General features: G+C 37.0%; 1 long non-coding RNA gene and 1 pseudogene across 1 annotated transcript; one reads left to right on the top strand and one right to left on the bottom strand.

Annotated features, from left to right (window-relative positions):
- The first annotated feature begins 1401 nt into the window (after positions 1–1401).
- LOC107800779 (putative late blight resistance protein homolog R1A-10) lies at positions 1402–20475 on the top strand (annotated as a pseudogene).
- On the bottom strand, positions 1601–16318 carry LOC107800780 (uncharacterized). Its single transcript, XR_012701075.1, has 3 exons — positions 14848–16318; positions 12204–12267; positions 1601–5027 (listed from the first exon to the last, which is right to left on the bottom strand). It is a non-coding gene; the product is annotated as an uncharacterized LOC107800780 (long non-coding RNA).
- Positions 20476–22081: the final 1606 nt, after the last annotated feature.

Below are 22081 nucleotides of genomic sequence, written 5' to 3'. Positions count from 1 at the left end.
CCAACCCAAACACGCACACAAGTGTAATAACATCAAGCAAACTTGCTCGCGCAATCAAAATACCAAAATAATATCTAAATCTACGAATTGATCCTTAAAACGAATGAATTTTCAAAGTGAAGCTCAAGAACACTAAAATCATGTTTAAATGTCTGAATCATGTCAAATCAATTCCAAATCGAACCAAATTTTGCAGACATGTTTCAAATAGTAATATCGAACTATTTCAAGTTTTAACATCAAAATTCGAATATGTTAGTTAAGAAGTCAACTTATGTCAAACTTAGTAATTCTTCAAGTTTTAAAAAATGCTTGTTTTCGGCAAAATGAGTCAAAACAAGTTAGCGATTTCGAATTCAATTCGAGGCATACGCCCAAGTCCCAAATTACGATATGGACCCATTGAGACTACCAAAATACTGATATGGTTCTGTTTACACAAAATGTTGACCGTAGTAACTCAAGTCATTTTAAAGCCACATATTCACGTTTTCTTAATTTTTTTCACATAAAATTTTTCGAATAAAGACTCTGACTGTGCACGCAAATTGAACAATGCTAAACATAGCTAATCGAGGTCTCAGAACACAAGAATAGAGGCTAAATCTCAAAATGACCTATCGAGTCGTCACAACCGTATATTTCACATAACATGATGTTTCTATTAATAATTGACGAATATTAATGTTGAAAGGGTGTTAAGAGAAAGAAATTTCGTGTGGTTCGGTGTTAGAAAGCTTTTGTATTAAAAATATGATTGGGAGTTATTTTAAAAAATAAAACTTATATATGGTAAAAATTTAATTGTGTTCTAAATATTAAGATTTTTTACCTAGTTTAAATAAGGAATAATTTGATTAAAAAATTAGATGATTTTGAATTTTTAAATATATTTAATGACTATTCCTAAATATTAATAAATAATAAAATAACTATTTTATCCATGTGGACTCTAATTGTTAATGGGTAAAAACGATCAACACCATTTCGCTAAAAGTACCCATATTTTTAATATAGTATAGATAGATAAATAGATTGATACATAGATATAGATAAGTGTGTATTTTATATTGAATCTATCATTATTTAAATTTTAGTAAATTCGAGGCCATGTCTTATTGATACTTAAGATTTTCCTAACATTAAAATATGGATAGATTCAGATTGAGAGTTTAAGATTTTTAATATATTTATGGATGAGATAATCTGTAGCTAAAATTGTGGGATTGCCAAAAGTTTTGGAAAATTTATGGAATATCAATTATCTTGTTTTAGTAAATTAAATTTAAATCGTTTATTTTAAAATGGGATATAGATAGATTCAGACAAAATTTTAAAAAAATGAAGACAATAAAAAATAAGAGAAGCCGAATCCGTATACACACAAAATAGTCGAACAATAATCATTGAAACAAATAATTGTTGCAAAAAAATAAAAAGAAATGCAAAATGGGGTAAAGCTCACAGCAACACTGGAATCTGCTAACCAAATTAAAGGAGCAGCAACAGAGGGAAAGGAGCACATTCACTTCACCCAAAAGTTGCATCAGCCATTTGGAAGTTCATCTTCGTGTAAGTTCTCCCAAACTTTGTACGCTTTGCCAGTTTAAGAAAATCTCTACTGAAATTTCTTTGTTTCTTATGATTACATAATCTCCATTTTTCAGACTTCGTATTTTACTTTAGTAAAATATTTTATATTCATTACCTTGCGGTACACTGGATAACTTGTCCTTTGGTTCTTCTGGATTTGTATGTGATTGTTGTTTGATGGTCGAAGTTGATTTGTTGTTTACTTTCAAAAGTGATTGAATATTTCATACCAAAAAGAGATCGCATGTGATTAAATCATGATTTATGCCAACATTACCATTGATTTTTTATTTATTTATTTCTTTCTAAAACCTCTTTAATTATGTACCTTAATTCTCAATGGAGGCTAATATTTCTTAGTCATAGAATACCTCGTTAAACCAATTTCCCTTGCTTAGGTTTATCTCTCTCTTTTTATTTGTTTCAGTAAGCAACTGAGTGATCATGTAAATGTAAATACGTGATCAGATGGTAAGTCAGACTTGCCTTAAAGTGATGAATCAAAATCTTAGCAGAATTTGTGGATAACTTTATTATTACGAAATAGTAGATCCTGAACGCTCAAGAATGATGCATCTGTTAGCCCGGATCAAGTATTATTTGTCTCTTTATTTACTTTCAGTCATAGATCAATCAAGTAACAATACTATTACGAAATTGATTTGTAAGAATTCAGAATATTAATATAACTATATTAATAGCATATCAGGAGGTGTGCATTGTTCACTTGATATAGATTTAACCTTAACTTATAAACCATACCAATCATTTAATATAAATAAATATCAAAACTAAGAAATATCTTGGAAATGGTAGTGTTAGTAATTCTTTTTTGTTTTTTCCTTTTCCACTTTTTTGAGTATATGTTTCACCTGAAAGAGAGAGAAGAAAAGAGATTTTTACATGCTACAACACTTAATTAAGACTATTATTGAACATATCATCACTTTTGATTTATTTAAAAAATAACATATTTATTTAATGTTATAGTAGTATTTTTCAACATAAACGCACACCTACAGATTAAGGATTAGTTTTGACCCATATTAATGCATTCTCTCTCTCTTCCTTCAACCTAGCTAGCCACCCCCCATAATACATCCCCATTCAAATAGAAAAAGCTATGCTTCAGATGAGTTCCTGCTGATGAAGTTGTCATATTCAACAGATGTCAACTTCACATTAGTTTCCAGAGGTGTACCAGCTGGTTTAGCACTACTAAGTCCCATTTCTGCCATCAGTTCTAGTGCATAATTTCTCTGGTTAATTACAATTCCATTTCTTGATCTAGCAAATCCTATTCCAAAAAGAACTTAAGTTCTCCCAGATCTTTCATTTTCAACTTGAGTTTCAGATCATTTCTGGTCTTCATGATCAAACCAGAATCACTGCCTGTTATTAAGAGATCATCAACATACACTAGCACCACGACCAATTCAGCCTGCACCTCCTTTGTAAAGAGTGAATAGTCAAAGTGACTTTGAGTGAATCCAAGTTGTAACAAAGCATCTGTTAGATTCTTATTCCACTGCATGAGAGCTTGCTTGAGTCCATATAAGGACTTGTATAGTTTTGACTCTCTGCTTCCTTCCCTGGCTAACAAATCCTTGTGAAATATCCATGTATACTTCCTCTAGGAGATCTCCTTGAAGGAAAACATTGTGTACATCCACTTGAAAGATGCAATAATTCTTGGTTGTTGCTATTGCTAACACTGACCTTACTGTGACCATCTTGGCCATAGGGAACCATAGGGAAATAGGTTTCAGTGTAGTCTCGTCCCTCCTGTTGGTTGTAACCTTTAGCTATAAGCCTAGATTTGTATCACTCCACAGCCTCTGAGGCCATGTACTTCACCTTGAGCACCCAGTTGCAGCCTATAGCAACCTTCCCTAGAGGAAGTTCTATAATGCTCCATGTGTTATTTTTCTCCAGAGCAGAGATCTCAGCCTTCATTGCTTCAATCCATTTGGCATCTTTGACTGCTTTAGTATAGGAAGTTGGTTCAACTATAGCTGAGTAGGTGGCTAGTGTAGTGCCATACTGGGGGGACACATTTGCATAGCTCACACAGTCTGAGATAGGATAGCAACAATGAGCAGGAGTAATTTAGTCATTCGTCCAGATGGGAGGTATAGTAACTCTACTTGATTTTCTGCTTTCATTGGGAGGATATGTAGATGCAATTGGAATTGCTGAATCTGCAATCATAGGAACACCTGGTTCATCATTAGATGGAGCAGACACAAGAACATCATTAGTATTAGGAATGTCAGTAGGATGAACTTCAAGGGACTAGATAGGACTGTGCCTTGCGTCTCCTGAATGAAGAACAGATACAAAATCCAAAACAAGAAATAAAGAAGAAACTGCTGTGCTAAGATTCTTGAACATCTTCCTTGAACATTACATCCCTGCTAACAATAAACTCTTTGGAATCAACTCCAAACATTTTGTAACCTTTTTGAGTAACAGAATACCGAAGAAAGACTGCAACAATTTGAGAGAATTTGTATGCCTTCTTAACCTCAATCACATACCCCAAACAACCTACATCTTATTCAAAGAAGATGAATGACTAAACATAACCTCAAATAGATATTTGCTTTTAAGTATATTGTATGGAAGTCTATTGATGATATACACAACAGTGATGACACATTCTTCCCAGAATTTTAATGGATCTGCAGCTTGGAACCTGAGTGCTCTTACCACCTCCAATATATACATGTATTTTCTCTCAGCTACTCCATTCTGCTGTGAAGTGTCCACACGAGAACTTTGATGAACAATGCCTAGGGTCTGCAGTAACTTAGTCATTTGTGAGATAAAAATTTCACACCTATTGCAGACCTTAAATATTTCACAGAAGAAGGATAAACATTCTTTTTTTTTTTAAATGAAGAAGGATAAACATTCTTAACCATGAAAAAGAAAGATTTAAGAGAAACAATCACTTCAGCCTTAGTAGGCAAAAGAAAGACCCATGTATATCAGGAATGATCATTTACCAAAGTCGGAAAATATCTCTTTCCATCATAAGTAGGAACTCTGTAAGGACCCCACACTTCACCGTGAATTATATAAAAACAAGAACCAGAAACTATAGTACTCAAAGGAAAAGGCAATCTGCTTTGTTTAGCCAATGGACAGACAATACAATGCTTGGCAACATCATTACATCCAACAGTTTGAAAGTCGTTTAGTTTCTTCATAGTATCTAAAGGAACATGTCCTAACCTCCTCTTCCATAAAGCTACATTTATTACTCTACGAACTTTTATTGTATTTAAAGTTATGCATTAATCTTGAAATTGAACTCTTGACTTCTACACCTGATACTTGTAATCCACCTTCATTTCCTGAGTTGGAGTTGAAGACATAAAAACCATCTTCCTCTCTACCTATTTCTTCACCTGTCCACCGAAGAGATCCTGAAAAATAAAGAAATCAGGAAAGAACATGACTACCCACTTCATCTCCTTTGTTAGCTTTGAGACAGACAGGAGATTGTATTTGAAGCCATGTATGTACATTAGTTAATTTTAGGTTCTTACGAACATAAGCCGAACCTACATTCGTGACATGAGCTACATTTCCAGTAGGTAATGCACCTTGCCACCTTTATTTTTATCAAGTGTCTTAACATCAGTCAACAAACTATGACTGTTCACCATGCGACTTGAGGCTCCTGAATCATATAAATCAACATATCCCAATAGCCCAAAATATTCATTACATAACTATACTTCTAATCATGGTCTCAAATACAATAACAACAACAACAACGACCTAGTAAAATCTCACAAAGTGGGAATCATGGTCTCAAATGTGAATAAAAATAGCCAAGTAGTCATGGAAGACAAATAAGCATGTGAAAGTAAATTATTTAGTCCAAACAAGGCATAATAAAGGCATAAGTTACCCAGACATGGTAAAAAATACAAGTACATTTATATATGCTCGTCACCTCGTATATACATAGCCCCCAGTACAAATAACACATAGCACATAAGTCATCTAGGGGAGAAATTCTTTCTTACAAGGCTAGCCAAGAGACTTACCTTCTACAGACAAAGCTTCAACCCTCAAATACCGCTTTCCCTTTGAAATCCTCAATCAAACAACCAAAACCTAGCCGAATATGGTCTAAGAAAGTCAAATATTGCTAAAAGAAATACCTTTAATCAATAAAGGTTTAATCTTTAATGAACTCTCAATTTCGTCCAAATCCAAAATCGAAGCAATTGCCGATTACTCATTCATCTCTAAATCCAAATATATAATTAGATTCAAAGTCCGACCTAATATTGAGGTCCCAACTCCCAAAATTCACTCTCTTAAGTTCAAATCCAAAAACACATTCTCTACACATTAAAATCCTTGCTTTAGGGGTTAAAAAATATGGAGAATCATGATAATAAGTCAAAATTTAGTTAGAATTACTAACCTTTAAAGTTGGGGTGAAAATCTTCTCAAAAATCACCTCAATCCATGGTCTAGGTCTAAAAAAGAGTGGATAATGGCTAAATCCCGATTTTCAATACTATTTATACTCCTGGGCTCTAGGTGCATCGCGTTCGCAACACTCTTGTCGCGTTTGCAAAGGCAGTGCTGGAAGCCTTCGCGTTCGCGAAGGTCATTTTCCCTAGAAATTCTACGTTCGCGACCTACCTTATGCGTTCGTGAAAGGAGATTTCCCGCTGAGCAGAAACACCCTATGATTGCGAGACCTTCTCCGCGATCACAAAGCACTGCATACCAGCAGTAGAAAACTGCTACATTAAGTGCAAGAATGGCTAGAAACCACCCCGAAACTCACCTGAGCTCCCCGCGACCCCGTCCAATTGTCCTAACTAGTCAATGTAGTGTGTACAAACTTGCTCGAGGGATCATAACATTAAAAAAACATCAAAACAAGGAATCAACCATCAATTCGAGAACTTCAAAAGTTCTTAACTTCAAATTTCTATCTTTTGAGTAGAAGTGCCAAAATAACCATAGGTCACCCGAACCAAATATACATACAAGTTCAAAATCATCATACGAAGCTAAGGGAACCTTTAAAACACCAATCCAGGGTCGTTTACTAAGAATGTTGGCCTTCATCAACTCTAGCAGCTTAAGGCTTCTAAAAAATTCTTCTTTTAAAACACACCTGGACTTCTTAAAAATCGAAACCAACCATACACGTAGGTCATAAAACATCAATTGAAGCTACTCGAAGTCTCAGATTGCAAAACGGAGTGCAAAACTCAAAATGATTAGTTGGGTTGTTACATTATTCACCTCTTAAAGAAATATTCGTCCTCGAACGGACTAGAAATGTACCTAAACTGTTGAAAAGACGCAGGTATCTACTCCTCATATTGGACTCGATCTCATAAGTAGCCTTCTCTCTGAGCTGCCCCTTCTATAGCATCTTCATTGAAGCAATCTCCTTAGATCTCAACTTTCGAACCTGCCTATCTAGAATAGCTACCGACTCTTTTTTATAAGTCAAATTCTCAAGTTGCACCGTGCTGTAGTCCAAAATGTGCGACCTATCTTTCAAAAGCACATTCTTACCCTCTATAAAAGACACATTGTGAACCTTCTTGTCTGCATAACTCTTTTGCCGACTCTAAGCTACCCGAAGATGATCCTGAATCAATCTCACCTTATCTAAGACATCCCGAACCAAATCTGTACCTACCAACCTCGCCTCACTAGGATCAAACCAACCAATTAGCGATCGACACCGCCTGCAATATAAAGCCTCATAGGGTGCCATCTGAATGCTGGACTAGTAGTTGTTGTATGAAAACTCCACCAACAATAAGGACTAATCTGAATGATCTCCAAAGTCAATCACACAAGCTCTCAACATGTCCTTGAGACTCTGAATAGTCCGCTCAGATCGAGATGATCTACGGATGAAAAGTCATGTTAAGATCCACATGTGTACCCAACTTGTGCTGAACTGCTCTCCAAATGTATGACGTGAACTGAGTACCACATTCTTAAATGATGGAAATACGCACACGATGCAAATGAACATTTTCACAAATGTAGATCTAAGCCAACTTCTCCGAAGTATAAATAGTCGACACTAGAATAATATATGCGGACTTGGTCAATCTATCAACAATGACCCAAATAGCATGAAGTCTCCTCAATATCCATGGTAACCTTACCATAAAATCTATAGTGATGCGCTCCCGCTTCCACTGCAGAATATCTATCTTCTGAGGTAAACCACTCGGTCTCTTATGCTCATACTTGACCTGCTAACAATCCATACACCACAACACATGCTCCACAATTCTCTTCATCCTCCTCCACCAATAATACTGTCTCAAATCGCGATAAATATTTGTATCACCTGGAGGAATAAAATACCACGAACTATGAGCCTCCTCAAGAATCAACTCTCTTAATCCATCAACATTCTGAACACAAAGGCGACCTTGAAGCCGCAATACACCATCATCTCTAATAACCACCTTCTTTACACAACATCGCTACACCGTATCCGTAAGCACCAACAAATGAGGATCATCATAATAACGAGCCTTGATACGATCCAACAAAGACGACTGAGCAACAACACAAGCAAGAACCTATTAGGCTCAGAAATATCCAATCTCACATATCAGTTTGGCTAGGCCTGAAGAGCCTTAGCCAAAGGCTTCTCCACATCTGGAATTATATCCAAACTCTCCATACTCCCCACCTTCCTACTCAAAGCATCTGTTAGCATATTCGCTTTGTCCGGATGATATAACATAGTGATACCATAATCCTTAAGCAACTAAAGCCACCTCTATTGCCTTAAATTAAAATCCTTTTGCTTGAACAAGTGTTGCAATGAATGGTGAACACCTCGCAAGACACGCCATACAAGTAATGCCTCTAACAGCTACCAACTCCAAATCATGAACTAGATATTTTCTCGTAAATCTTCAACTGCCGAGACGCGTTGGCAATCACCCTACCATCCTACATCAAAACTGCATCAAGATCAATATGCGAAGCAACACAATACACGGTATAAGGCCCCAAACTTGAGGGCAACACCAACACTAGAGCGATAGTTAAAGCAACCTTGAGCTTCAGATACCACTTCTTACAATAGTCTAACCATCCGAAAGAAACACCCTTGTAAGTCAACTAAGTAAATAGAGTTGCAAAAGAAGAAAATCCCTATATGAAACAACTATAATGACCTGCTAAACCCAAGAAACTCCGAATCTTTGAAGCTGAAGTAGGTCTAGGACAATTTAGAATTGCCTCAATCTTCTTAGGATCAACCTTGATACCCTCTCTAGATACAATATGACCCAAGAATACAACCGAATCTAACGAGAACTCGTACTTCGAAAACTTGGCATAAAGTTGACGATCCTTCAAAGTCTGAAGTACAACTCTCAAGTATTGCTCATGCTCCTCAACTCTACAAGAGTAAACCAAAATATCATCAATGAATACAATCACAAAAGAATTCAAATAAGGCTTGAACACTCGGTTCATCAACAACAACAAACCCAGTATATTCACACAAGTGGGGTTTGGGGAGGGTAGTGTGTACGCTGACCTTATCCCTATCTAGTAAAGGTAAAACTGTTGTTTCCAATAGACACTCGGCTCAGAAAGGGTGAAGAAGAAGTACCAAATAGTAACAACAAGGAATACGATAACTAAAGCGAACTAAACCCCATGTCGTAATATAGATCTAAGAATATGAAGGAATATAAGTGTTTCTAAAACTACTGGTTAACTTTCAACTACCTACTAGCCTTCCTTCTTAATCATTGACCTCCACACCCTCCTATCAAGGGTCATGTATTTAGTAAGCTGAAGCCGTGTCATATCCTGCCTAATCACCTCTCCCTAGTACTTCTTTGGCCTACCTCGATCTCTTTTCAAACCCGCCATGGCCAACCTCTTATGCTTCTTAATAAGAGCATCAATGCTTCTCCTCTTTATGTGCCCGAACCATCTCAGTCTCGACTCCCGCATCTTGTAATCCATAGAGGCCACTCCCACTTTGTCCCGAAAAGCTTCATTCCTAATCTTATCTCTATCTCTCCTAGTACACCCACTTATCCATCTCAACATCCTCATTTTTGCTACTTTTATTTTCTACTAAGGAGTTCTTGATTGACCAACACTCAGCCCCATATAGCGTAATTGGTCGAACCAACACTCTGTAAAATTTATCCTTAAGTCTTGGCGGCATATTATTATCACATAAAACACTGAATGCAAGCTTCCATTTCATCCATCACACTCCAGTACGATGTATGATATATCAAATCCATGAAATCCGCTAGAGCATTAGTGAAACCAAAAGACATCACCAAAAACTAATAAAGACCATAACGAGTATGAAAAGTTGTCTTACGGACATCTGATGCCCTAATCTTCACCTTATGATTACCCGATCTCACGCCAATCTTGGAGAATACCTAGGCACCCTAAAGCTGATCAAACAAATCATCAATATGAGCCAATGGATACTTGTTCTTGATAGTAACCTAGTTTAATGACGATAATCAATATACATCCTCATAGACCATCTTTCTTCTTTAAAATTAACACTAGCACACCCAAGGAGAAACAATTGGTCTAATGAACCCAAGGAAATCTTGCAACTGCTCTTTCAATTTCTTTAACTCAGGTGGAACCATATGATATGATGGAATAGAAATAGACTGAGTGTCCGGAACCAAATCAATGCAGAAATCAATATCTTTATCATGTCTACCCAGAAAAGCATAACATCTAGATGGAGCACCTCCTGTCTAACCTCCACCTCTAGGATGACCCCTCACTGTATGGCCTTCACCTCTAAATTGCTGGTAAGGTGGTGTAGCAATTAGTATGGGGACCACAAACTAAGAACTCTGATGAGTTGTGCCTTCACCAAGCCTAGGGCAATACTTCCTCACATGGCCCAACTCTATACACTCGTAACAACCTCTAGCATATGAAGGATGCTGAAACTGAGTCTGCCCGTGATGACCCAAATAACCACTTGAAGAACCTGAGTAAAAGGAGTACGATATGAACTCACTGGAATAACACTGAAAAAAACTGTACCAGAGTACCATGTGCGGGATGATGACTAGAATGCACTGGCTTGCTGAAATGACCTCCCCCAAAATGACCTCTACCTTTTGACGAAGCAGCACTGAAACTCTCAGAACGTCGAGGCCTCTTCTCTATCATCATAGCCTTTCTAACCTGAATGCGAATGCGCTCAATCCTCTGCGCAATCTCAACTACCTGATGAAATGTAGTACCAATCTCGGACCCTCTAGCCATAGCAACCCTACTGTCGTAACTCAAACCCTCAATACATCTCCTCGCCTTCTCAGCCTCGGCGAGGATCAAAAAAGCCGCATGACAGAACAACTCTGTGAATCTCCTCTCATACTTATTCACTGACACACAATCCTTCTGAAGAAGCTTAAACTGATCCCTCAGCTCATCCCTCCTTGTGAGCGAGATGTACTTCTCCAGAAAAAGATGCAAGAACTAGTCCATGTAAGAGGAGATGAACCTATTGGTCTACCCTAATCATAGGTCTAGCACCATTTCTTAGTCAACCCTGTCAGCTAAAATGTAGTGAAGTCCACTCCATTGGACTCTACCAAGCCTTATGAAGCACCTTACGACATCTGTCAAGAAAATCATGGGTATCCTCTATGGGACCACCATCAAAGTGAGTAGGGTGCACTCTTTGAAACCGGTCCATCCTCTTCTGTTCCTTGGCAGACATCGCAGGATGAAATAACGGCGGAGCTACCACCTGTGAAGTACCTAGGGTTTGAGACCCCCCTCCAGCTTGAGAAGTCATTGGGGCAACTGAAACCGCTTAAGTTTGAGTCATAGAATTAATGAAACTGACCATCTTGGCCAAAGCCTCCTTGGGCGTATCAACAAGCCCTATAGAAATCTCAACTTGCTCCCGAATTGGACCTTCCTCTCGATCCATGGATGGGTCCGTTGATGTAGCACCCTAACAACCACAAGCCATTCCACCTCTAGGTGCAATTATGCGACCCTTAATGGGAGCTCCTGCCTTGCCTCGGGCCCTACCCCCACCAGCTCCGGCCGGTGTTACAACCTCTCTGGCACCAACTAATGTCAAAGAGTGTGTTCTCACCATATGTGACATCTCCGTACTGATCCGTAAAACCCTATTTGGCCTACTCGTGACTTGTAAGATCCTTAGAATCTAGTGCTCTGATACAAACTTGTCACGATTTAAAATCCGACCAAAGGTCGTGATAGCGCCTAACTCCATTTACTAGGCAAGCAACACCCAAAATCAATAATAATAACATACTTTACTTAAATTAATAGAGTCATAATATAAATAATATGAGAATAAGTCTCAAAACAACGTAATAAGATATATAAATCTATACGGTGTCTAAACACGACAACAACCATATGCAATACATCTCAAAATTCGGTGTCACATGTGTACGAGCATCTAAATAGAGTATACAAATATAATCCAAACATCTGTCAGATAAGAAGGAAATAAACAGACGGGAATAGATAGTCAAGAGAAGGGACTCCATGTGGTGCGGATCAAGTAAAGTAAAACAGCTAACCATGAAGTCTCCAACCAACAAGCCTACACAGCTGGGTGAGTAGCGCTAGCCCCTGCCTCAGAATCTGCATAAAATATACCGAAATGTAGGATTAGTACAATAATCATGTGTACCCATTAAGTATTAAGTCTAACATCGAAGAAGTAGTAGCGAGGCATCGATAATGACACTTATTAATAGCCCAATAATCAAGATAACATCATAAATAAGCGAGAAATATGGCATAATATCATTAAACAAGTACAAGAGATAAAAGAGCAAATATCATAAAGAATTAGACATACTTTTCTGACATAAGAGTTCAAAACTGAATATTAAACATGCATCTAAGGTAAAGAGCCAAGTAAGGAACGAAAGGCATCAACAATAACATGTAAACAAGATACTTATCAATTTAGCATTTTATATGCATGCTTCTAGATGTGTCTAGGATGTCTATGCATACTTTGGACTCACTCTCAATACAACGCAAACACAAATTTATGTGCCTGACATAAGTCCATGTGTCCAACCAAGCACCAATCTGAGTGCCTACGCTCACAAGGCTAGTATTAACCATGGGCAATCACCTGATTCCGAAGGGATGGATCCAAATCCGAGCGTCGATCCAATCAAATAGATCGCAAGCAATAATTTATATCCGCTCATAGTGTCCATAGGGTCAAAAGTCCTCAAATCTCTCAACAATATCCAACTTCCAACTTAAGTGTATGCACATGAGATAATATAATAAGTTACACCATGACAATAAAATAGAGATTGCAGATAAATGTTTACAAGAATAAGAGATATCTACGGCTAATCATGTAAAACAACATATCTCAAAAGCCCAAAATACTCATTACATAATTATACTTCTAATCATGGTCTTTAACTTGAATAAAAATAGCCAAGTAGCCCTGGAAGCCAAAGAAGCATGTGAAAGTAACTCATTTGATCCAAACAAGGCATATTAAAGGCTTAAGCTACCCGGACATGGTAAAAAAATATAAGCACAAGTATATACTCTTGTTGCCTCGCATATACGTAGCTTCCAATACAAATAACACATAACACATAGCACATAAGTCACTTAGGGGAAAAATTCTCTCTTACAAGGTTAAACAAGAGACTTACCTTCTGCCGATAAAGCTTTAACCCTCAAATACTGCTTTTCCTTTAAAATCCTCAATCAAACAACTAAAACCTATCCAAATACGGTCTAAGAAAGTCAAATAATGCTAAAGAAAATACGCCAATCAATAAAGCTTCAATCTTTGGTGAATTCTCAATAGTCAACAAAAAGTCAACCCTGGCACACTTGGTCCAAATCCAAAAAACGGGACTGATTCTCAATTACTCATTCATCCCCGAATCCAAATATGTAATTAGATTCAACATCCAACCTCAAATTAAGGTCCCAAATTTCAAAATTCACTCTCTTAAGTTCAGATCCAAAAACTCATTATCTACACTTTAAAATGCTTGCTATAGGGGTTAAATCTATGGGGAATTATGATAATAAGTCAAAACTTAGTTAAAATTACTAACCTTTGAAGTTGAGGTAAAATTCCTCTAATAAATTGCCCCAATCCATGGTCTAGGTCTCAAAAATGGTGAAAATGGCTAAATCCGAATTTTTAACACTATTTATACCCCTGGGCTCGAGGTGCATCGTGTTTGCGACACCCTTGTCGCATTCGCGAAGGTCAGTGCTGGAAGCCTTCGAGTTCATAAAGGTCATTTCCCCAAACCTTCCGCGTTGGCGTAGGGTAATTTCCTGATGAGCCCAAACACCCTATGTGATTGCGAGACCTCCTCCGCGATCGCGAAGCACTGCATACCAGCAGAAGAATATTGCTGCGATGAGTGCAAAAATATTCGAAAAACAATCCGAAACTCACCCGAGCCGCTCCAATTATCCTAACTAGTCAATGTAGTCTATTCAAACTTGCTCGAGAGATCATAACATAAAAAACAACTTCGACGAGAAGTGCCGAAATGACCACAGGTCACCGAGGCCCAAACCAAACATAATACAAGATCAAATCATACGAAACTAAAGGAACCATCAAAATATCAATTCGGGATTATTTACTAAGAATGTTGACCTTGGTCAACTATAGCAACTTAGGTTTCTAAAAAGAGAATTCTTCTTTTAAAATACACCCGGACTTCTTGAAATTAAAATCAACCACACACGCCATAAAACATCAAATGAAGCTACTCAAGTCTTGGATCACAAAACGGAGTGCTAAAACTCAAAACAACTAATTGGGTCGATACAATTCTCAACTTCATTTTCTTCTTGATCAGGAGTATTAATATTTTGAGGAGCAAGTATATCTAGTTCATCAACAGTTATGTTATTGTCTTTTGGAAAGAAACTGCAACAATGTGAACTGATTCCTCCACACGTAAGGTTCTTTTGTTGAATAATCTGTATGATCTGCTAGATATGGGGAAATCCATAAATATTCCTTCATCACTTCTTGGATCAAGCTTTCCGAGATTGTTCTTACCGTTGTTGAGTATGAAATACTTGCTAACAAAGGCGATGAAAGTAGCTGACATTTGACTTCTTTCCTTTTCATAACTCATATGGAGTTTTCTTAAGAATTAGTATGATTAAACATCGATTTAAAATGTGTCAAGTCGTACTTACAGATTCAGCCCAAAATTAGGTTGGGATAGAACTTTCTACAAACATAGTTCTCGCCATGTCTTGTAATAATCTGTTCTTTCTTTCTACAACTACATTTGCTTCCTTTTGGCTTCCATACCCAACTCACTCTCACCTTTCTCTTTTGTTTTTTGATACAATCACTATACAAGATTATAGTGCTTAATAGAAAATAAAAGAGAATACTATAGGCAAGGAAAAGCTAGACGTTGTGGCCTTTCCCCAATATCTTCAATGATTTGAATGAGCCCGCTCCTTACATTAATGAGGGAATTGACTTGATTAGCCCTAATGGAGAATGTTGGAACTTGGAACCAATTTTACGAGTGAAACGAGGGAGTTAAATACACTCAGTTTGATACTTGAAGTGCCTTCAATAATCTCAACTGACTTTGGTAATTATTCTTTGCTTCATTTGAATCAACCAGACTTTGATTTAAATATTCTGAATTTGCTTCGAGTCTTGACTGGTTTTGGGCTGGGAAGCTTCCTCTTCTTATGATCTTCATGGACTTCTTGACACTTGTGGGCTGCCTAATCAATTGACTAATTTCTCCTGCAAGGATAATTTATACTAATCAGTATCAAAACCAGTGGCGGAGTTGAACCTAATGGGAATTGAACCTATGGCATTTCAAAGATTTTGAACCCCTTTGACCACTAGGCTACACTTTTGGGTTGTGTCAAGAGGGTTCAAAACTTAATATATAAAGGTAAAAAACAGATTTTGCCTTATATATATATTGTAATTTTTCCCCTTCCACCCCCTAAATCCGCCCCTGATCAAAACTAATCATTTTGTCTTCATTAAAACATATTATAGTATTAACACTGTTTACTTTATATTTGGAGCCAATATTTTCCTTGATAGACATTATATTTGGGTGAACATTCAAACATTGAAGAGAGTGTTAGCAACAATGCTATTATTTGTAAAAGTATTACCCCCTCCGTTTTAATTTGTTTGAACTTATTTGACTGTGCGCGGAGTTTAATTAAAGAGAAAACTTTTGAAACTTGCGGTCCAAAAAAATCTATAGATATTTGCGTGACTATAAATCATCTCATTATGGATAAAATAAGAAGTTTAAAGTTACATTCTTTCCAAATTTAGAAATGGGTCACTTTTTTTTAACTGACTAAAAAGAAAAAAAGGTTCATTGTTTTTGAAACCAAAGTAGTATATGAAATCACAATTCATGAGTTGTATTGTCACATGCATGCCCACGTGTGAGATCATACTGGGTATGTTGTTGTCTTGTCACATGCATGTCTCTTAATAAATACTTAACAACTATTTGGTTTGTTATGAACCTAAAGTTAATGAAATAAATTTGAAATCAGCAAGGAGGATGATTATTGTATTCAAATTACAATTAGCAATTAATATAGCTATATGTTAGGGAACTTCAAGCACCCAAGGGTGTGGCCTAGTGATCAATAAAGTGGGTGAGAACCATCATGTCTCAGGTTCAAATCCCAGCGGAGGCAAATACTAGGTGATTTCTTCCTATCTATCCAAGCCTTGGTGGATAGAGTTATCTGATACCTGTTGCTGGTGGGAGGTGGCAGATATCCCGTGGAATTAGTCGAGGTGCGCGCAAGCTGGCCCGGACACCACGGTTATCAAAAAACAATGTTAGGGAACTTCAACAATATATCTTGCATCTTGATTTGAAACTATCAGTATTTTGAAATACAAGTATACAACCGCTATTAAATGTGATGTAGTTTCACTTTTGGTCGATATTTATAAAACTTGTCTATCATTTTTAAATGCCAACGTTTAGCAAATTGCTATATTTACAAATATTTATAATCTGGATGTCCTTCACAGCAGAATTATAGAGAGAGATGGCTGCTTATGCTGCACTAAATTCTGTGATGGGAACAATAGAGCAGCTTTTAACGTCCAACTTATCATGCCTACAAGGTCACAAACAACATTTGAAATTACTCTATGAGAAGTTTGGCTCTCTGCAAGAGTCTCTTGAAAACATTGATGGCGAACCAACAACGGATTTGCAAGTAAAAGTCAAAGGTGTAGCATATGAAGCAGAAGATGAAGTTGAATCACTAGTGAAACAACTTCGCGGAGAAGAATGAAGTCCTTCCATTTGAATCCAGCGAGAGGTTTGGTAAATTCTGTCAGCAGGCTACACAAGAGATTGATTATGTCAAGGCACAGCTCATCAAGCAGAAGGAGAACGAAAATTTGCAAGCTGGAAATTCTTCAACCGATGGTTCTAGTTCTCTACGACCACATGCTTCAATCCTTGAGGACGATATGGTGGGTCACACCATTGAAAGAGATAGAATAATTAATAAACTTAAGAGACGCTCAAATAAACTGGAAGTCATCTCTGTTGTGGGGATGGCAGGGATAGGTAAGTCAACTCTTGCCAAAGATATATTTCAGGATACCTCGATTAAGCAATACTTTCATATTCGTAAATGGATAACTGTGTCTGAGAACTGTAATTTTAGAAAGATGCTTCTAGACCTTCTGCAAGATTCTACTGCGAAGAAAGAAGAGCTTGATAAGAAAACTGATGGAGACTTAGCTGGTATCTTCCAGAATAGTTTAAAGGTAGAAAGGTATTTGATTATTGTGGATGACATATGGAGCAAAGAAGCTTGGGATAGGATGATTCATTGGTTTCCAGATTGTGAAAATAATAGTCGACTAGTGTTGACTTCTCGAGACCAGCTGGTCGCTGACCACGCTAGCTCTCCTGAAGATGTTATTAGGATGCATCTTCTGGAACCAGATAAAAGTTGGGATCTGTTTCACCAAAAGGTGTTTGCTAAAAGAGATTACCCGGGAGAATTTAAGGAAGTTGGGAGATACGTTGTAAAAGAGTGCAAAGGTTTACCGCTAATGATAACTGCAGTCGCTGGAATTCTCTCTAGCAAGAGTACACTGGATGAGTGGAAGAAAGTAGCTAAAAATATGAGCTCTTTAGTAAATAGTGATGATTATCAACGATGTTTAGAAGTGGTCGATTTGAGCTACAATCATCTTCCTTCTCATATGAAAGCTTGTTTTTTGCACTTTGGAGTGTTTCCAAAAGCCATAGAGATTTCTGTGAATAAGTTGATAAGATTATGGGTTGCAAAAGGACTCTTAAAGCTAAAGGGGGTTAAGGAATGGGAAAAAGTGGCCGCCAAGGTTTTACTTGATCTTATTGGGAAAAATCTAGTTATTATTGACAAGCAAAGTTTGGATGGAAATATCAAGACATGTAGGATTCATGATCTTTTTCATGATTTATGCTTGAGAGAAGCCGAACGCGAGAATCTTTTGTATGTTACTTCTGATGCCACCATTTCTGCATCTGGAATACAGAGAAATCTTCCTAAAGATCGTAGGTGGGTGTCAATTCATTCAAGTGGTAGTGTTTCTTATCCCTCCATGAGGTCCGCTGATCTTACCCATAGCAAAGCGCATTCTCTTTATTTTATGGGTAGCTTTTTTTGGTTTGAAATAGATTTAGAACCTTTTCTTTTCAAACGACTAAGAGTACTGGACTTGGAGGGAATGCTGGTTAATTTGTTACATATTTTCAAAGGAGGTCTATATCGTCTTAGATATTTGGCTGTGATGACTTTTGATTGGTCTGAGATTCTACCAATTTCCAATCTTTGGAATATACAAACTCTCATTTTTAAGCCACGTCCAGGGATTTCTAATAACTATATAAGTTATCAAAAAGAGATTTGGCAAATGTCTCAATTAAGGTATCTCTATGCAAGAGGCATATCTCTATGTTCTCCTGGGTTGATATCAGGGAATGAAGTTGAGCATTTGGTTCTGGGAAACTTACTGACTGTTTCTGGGTTGAGTCCTTCTTGTTGCACAAAGGAAGTAATTGAAGGGATTAAGAAAGTGAAAAAATTGGCCATTCGCAGCACTAGGCATGACTTCTCTAAGGATCCTGAATGGATAGATAATCTTAAATATTTAGATGAGCTCGAGGCACTAAGTATTGCAGATAACAATTATCCTTCAAGGACTTGTCCGTTCTTTAGGCTTACAAGTCAAGATTCTCTCCCACCAAGTCTCAAGAAGTTGAAACTTACCACCACTCATCTGCCGTGGGAGTACATGGCCATTATTGGGAAGTTGCCCAATCTCGAGGTGCTCCAATTGAAGAAGTGGGCCTTTGAAGGCAATGAGTGGAAAGTAACAGAGATATTTAAAAACTTGAAGTACTTTCTCCTTGATCGGTCCTATTTTCAGTATTGGAAAAGTGACTCTAATGATCATTTCCCAAACCTCGAGCAGCTAATAATCAAAGACTGCTCATTTTTGAAAGAGATTCCTCAAGAATTTAACACTAGTAAGACGCTGGAGCTCATTGAGGTACATGGATGTACTCGTCGCGTTGTGAATTTGTTTAAGGGCATCCTGGATTTCCAAGACCTTTTGGGAAGGGACAAACTTAAAGTAAATGACTTCAATACATGTAAGTGTCTGTGTACTTTCTATATCTGTTAAATGTTTGACTTCCAATATAGAAAACTATGCTGAATTACCACTAGATGAGAATTCACCTTTTGGCGACTCAAATTCGACTAAAATTTCTTCTGCACGACTGTTATATTGTTTGAAGCGTAACAAGCTATGGTATAGAATAGTATTTCATAAAGTCTGTTACATGTGATTTTCAAGTTAGGGCCTTTTTCTGTTGTGTAGGCTCACAGTGGTGTATAGCGATCATTGCGCATAATACCTAATATTTCTTTGGAGCTCTTCCAACTATTATTTTGAAGCAAGAATGAAATTCATTAGATGATCATCTTACCTACATCTTTTGAGGGCTCAGTCGAAAAACCAAATCGAAAAAGGAAGCAGCCTATATAATATGCAAATGTAGCTAAATAAGCCTAGTAATATTCAACTAAGTATTTACACTATGTTTCCCAGTAAATTGTGCTCTTCCCTGTTCCTGTTAATTACGTGAAAAAAGAGTCGTGATTTCAAATTTTGGTGTGATATTGCTGACAGAAATAAGTTAAAAATGACAATCACTTTGAAAGAGCAGCATCTGATCTGTTGCATAACAGAAAACAAAAAATTGGTTTGCCTCCTTTATCTATGATAAGAAGGAAAACGCTTTTGAATAGTATGTTGAGCTGAAGTTAGATGTACTACATCGTTTAAACTATATGAATGTGTTGTACTGAGTTTCTAACTCTAACGTTCTGTTCTTTCAGTTTAAACTTACTAAGGTGGGAGGTAAGATTGTTGGAGTTCAGATGAAAATTATATATGAATAAAAAGAGGAAGATCCTAATGGATTTGCAGAAAGTACCAACTGCAGCTGATTGAGTCACATAAGGTGTTGTCATCCCTTTGTGAATTTTGCCCAAGAAATCCACAAGAGCAAGACTCAGCAAGAGATGGGTGCATCTTAATACTTGTTATGTGCTGTTTTTTTTCTTTTCTTATCTTTTGAACTGTTCGTTTTTCTAGTTAAAGTGGTGGTGATTTTTATTGTTCAACAACTTAAGGAAAAAACAAAAGTAGAGTGCCTTGTAATAATGTGGGCTTTAAACCCAAATGTTCCTTACCTCATAGAGGTATATCTATTTTCGTTCTTATTATATTATCCTGAGCACTTCTTATGCTTTAGTGTCCATTAACAGGGTTCAAAATGGAGTTTGTTAAATTTAACGGAACAATCACGAGTGTTTTTGTAAAAGAGTTAGTTAATTGCACCACAATCCTCAGTTGTTAGTTAGTTACAGGGGTAATTATGTTATTTCTTTATTTATAGATGTAATCTGTTAGTAGTCGGTAATTAGAAGTATAAGTTGTCACATACATTTCATTTTGTTGTAGAAATTGATATTACATAGCTCAAAATAGTTAGAGCTTTCTCTCTGTTCACTTCACCTCTTCCATTCTCAATTCCTCTTGTCGCTTCATTCATCTGTGACTTGTTCTTCATCATCAGTGTAAATCAATGAAACTTTACATAGTATCAGAGCCCTAATAAGCTGAATTGGGCAATTTTTTGCATATTTCTGGTTAAAATCGAGGAATTCAGCTCCTTTTGTGGCAGAAACCCTAAATGTTTGTTCATGGTGATTGATGATGATGGTGTCAGAAAGAAAAACGGAGTTACTAATGGTATTTCTAATGGAGAACGATGGTGATTGACCATAATCATCTACTTTATCTCTATCTGTGTGATGGTCCTGGATCAATGTCAATAGGATTTCTGTTAACCGGCATGGATAATTATATGATTTGGAGTCGAGCTATGAATTTGTTACTGCTAGGGAAAGATAAACTCGGCTTTGTGGATGACACTCTATGCAAGGAGGATTTCAAGCCGAAACTATGGAAATTATGGGATTCCTGCTTTCTTCGAGTACTCGTGATATTTGGTTAGCCTTGGAGGAATGTTTTGACAAGGAATCTCGTGAATATCAGTTCCCTAGGTAAATTTTTACTCTTACTCAAGGCACATCCTCTGTATTAGTGTATTTTATTTGTTTGAAAGATCTATGTGATGAATACGACTCTCTTATGCCCCTCCCTGTGGTTGTCCTAAGTCTAAATAATTTCTTAAGCATTTGCAATGTCAGAGGATCTATCAATTTCTCATGAGCCTCAATAAGGGCTATATCCAAGCTCGTAGTCAAATTCTGTTGAAGACGCATTTGCCTACTATGCGCCAGGAGTAGGCTATAATTGTTCAGGATGAAAGCCAGAAGATAGTTTCAGAAATTACTATGCTAACACTGGTATTGAGCCAACCGCTATGTTCACATCACAAGGAGGAACCACTTCTAAGTCTAAGAAGAATTATACTACTGAATGTGAGTTTTGTCATTTAAGATGTCACTCTAAGGATAATTGCTATAAACTAATGAAGTGTGACTACTGTGGCATGAAATGGGATTTGAAAGTAAATTGTTATAAGCTCATTGGTTATCCTGCTAATTTTAAGTCTTAGAAGAAGGCAAATGTGGTGATACATTAGAGCACTGTTGCTCCAGCATTTACTCAGGAGCAATACTCTATGCTTCTGAATATGCTAAGCAAGGTCTCAACTTCAAATGCTAGTACTCACTTGGCAGGTAATGATATTCCTCCACAGGTTAATAGTATTAAATGAATGTAGATATTGCGGCCACTAATCACATGATGAGTAATGACAAGTTCTTGCTCAATGGTTGTTACACCCCATGTTTTCGTATG

Source organism: Nicotiana tabacum, chromosome 17 (assembly GCF_000715075.1).
Source record: "Nicotiana tabacum cultivar K326 chromosome 17, ASM71507v2, whole genome shotgun sequence".
NCBI lineage: Eukaryota > Viridiplantae > Streptophyta > Magnoliopsida > Solanales > Solanaceae > Nicotiana > Nicotiana tabacum.
Note: the sequence above shows the minus strand (reverse complement) of the source record. Positions and strands in the feature narration are given on the sequence as shown.